At 46.4% G+C, this 2500-nt stretch overlaps 1 protein-coding gene across 2 annotated transcripts in view; it reads right to left on the reverse strand.

Annotated features, from left to right (window-relative positions):
• Window positions 1-2500, reverse strand: part of adgra3 (adhesion G protein-coupled receptor A3) — a 41044-nt gene that overhangs the window by 22550 nt on the left and 15994 nt on the right. The window lies entirely within an intron of this gene.

A 2500-nucleotide genomic window follows, 5' to 3' on the forward strand; every position in this document is an offset into this window, starting at 1 on the left:
GCTTTTTTCAGTAGGCCTATTAGCCTGTTTGATTTGCATTGAGCTCAGTGAGCATCAAACAGGCTAATAGGCCTACTGGAAAAAGCACCATGCCAATCTCTAGCTATGGTGAAGGGTATGTGATGATGTGGGGCTATTTTAATTCCAACGGCCAAGGGAACTTTATCAGGATGCATAATATCCTGGATCCATGAAATAGCTGGCCTTAAAAAATAAAAATGTGCCTGCCCCTATGTTAACCTTAAGGCAGGTTTAGACTTGCCACAGACAACGCGTTCGTGTTTGTATCATGGCTGCCTCGCGTATTTTGCGGTCGTTTGGTGCATCGGTCGTGCACGTCGTCGCAAGCGAACATGACGCGTCCGCGAGATGCAATACTGACAAGAAAGTAGGGGGCGATCATTGCCAAAAAAGTGACCGCAAGATGCATTATCGAAATCAACGACGGGGGCAATCATGAGAGTAAACAATGGCACATGGCCAACTTCTACAGCTGAATTACTATAGTCTCCCCCTAGTGAAGACCTCCAGTTGGGTGCGTAATGCTGCAGCGAGTCTGTACACAGGACACAGCAGGTCGCACACGGGCGCATACGCTTACGCTTGGTCTAACGGCAAGTATAATCCCAGCCTTAGGTGTTAAATTCCCATAGGGTTACATTGGGGGTCAAATACTTCCTTCCCCCTAGCATTTAGGAAGAACATTTATTTATTTACGATACATTCTTCAATCACAAAGAAAATTGGTGTACTTAGCGATTTTATTTGTACTCATTTTTTGAATGAAGACATTAAGATCAATTGTCAAATGATGATTTTATATTCCTATTTTTGGCAACTTTAGCATAGTATCAAATACATTTTCTCCCCACTGTATGTTGTTATTGTTGATGGCTAGTTAAGACCTTATCCCTAATCAATCTAAGCATATAGGTGAATACTAAATCCGATCTAACATATAGATGAACCCCAATCTAAACATATACGTATGTGAACCCCAATCTTAACATATACGTATGTGAACCCCAATCTAAACATATAGGTGAACACTAACTCCAATCTAAACATAGATGTACCTGCCTGTATCACAACACCTTATGTTACATGTATTGTGTTTTTCAAAAGTGACAGAATCTTTCACACCAGTATCATCGCAACAAGCATTGTCCTCAGACCTACAGTGTGTGTGTGTGTGTGTGTATTTGTTACTGTGGGTGTCACATAGCAGCACAGGAATTTACAGCACCAGATCTTAGACTGACAGGAAGAAACAACGCACTCAAAGCCCTTAAGCTGTGTACTCCCTCTGTGTGTGTGTGTGTGTGTGTGTGTGTGTGTGTGTCTCTCTCTTCCTCTAGGCGCATATGGTGTGGTGTGGTGTAGGTGTAGGTCTAGGTGTGTGTGTGTGTGTGTGTGTGTGTGTGTGTGTGTGTGTGTGTGTGTGTTTGCTGGCATGCATGCGGGTCCTTCGTGTTGTTACAGGAGCTGCAAGACAAAACAAAGAGGCAGCAGTCCCAAACACACACACACACACTCCCCCACCACACACACACTCCCCCACCACACACACTCTCTTCAGCTCTCACATGTGTGTGTGTGGTGCCACTACACTGTGCCTCTATAGTGAGGATATCTGTACGTGTATAGGGTGCTGCATCATGTGATCAGATCAGGGCCATGTGACCAGATCAGGGTCAGGGTGCTGCATCATGTGATCAGATCAGGGTGCTGCCCATATTGAAAGGGTATCTCTCTCTGTGTGTGTGTGTGTGTGTGTGTGTGTGTGTGTGTGTGTGCGCACTGGATGTAAAAGGCTGGAGCTCGGCCTGATGATGCTGCTTGAAGAAGCACAGGAACATACGGAACCAATTAAGATTTGGGGGAGAAGGGGGGGGGGGTGCAAGAGTGAGGAAGACCTAGAAAGGGGGACATTGGTGTGTGTGTGTGTGTGCATGTGTGCGTGTGTGTGCGTGTGTGCGTGTGTGCGCGTGGAACAAACACTGTTTCGTCAAAAAAAATGACCTAATCATCCTGCTCTCTCACACACACACACACACACTCACACAAAAAATCTGTCTGCATGCACTCTCTCTCTTTCTCTCCCTAACAGTCATGTACGCACGCACACACACACACACACACACACACACACACTCTCCAGAGGTCTGCCAACTCTGCTGAAGTTTCCATATGGAAAGGTGAAGTTTACACACACACACACACACACACACACACACACACACACACATCCCTTGGCCCTGACTCTAAACCCACAGCCTGTAGGAAAAATAAACGCTGCAGCAGACATGAATCTGTCTGCATTCCACCTTCTCTCCCCCTCTCTCACTCCGTCTCTCTCCCCCTCTCTCTCTCCATCTCTCTCCCCCTCTCTCACTCCGTCTCTCTCCCCCTCTCTCTCTCCATCTCTCTCCCCCTCTCTCACTATCTGTTCTTCTCTAGGTTTCAATGCGTGATTTTGAGTGTGCCCCTCCCCCTCTCT

This window comes from Sardina pilchardus, chromosome 16 (assembly GCF_963854185.1).
Source record: "Sardina pilchardus chromosome 16, fSarPil1.1, whole genome shotgun sequence".
NCBI lineage: Eukaryota > Metazoa > Chordata > Actinopteri > Clupeiformes > Clupeidae > Sardina > Sardina pilchardus.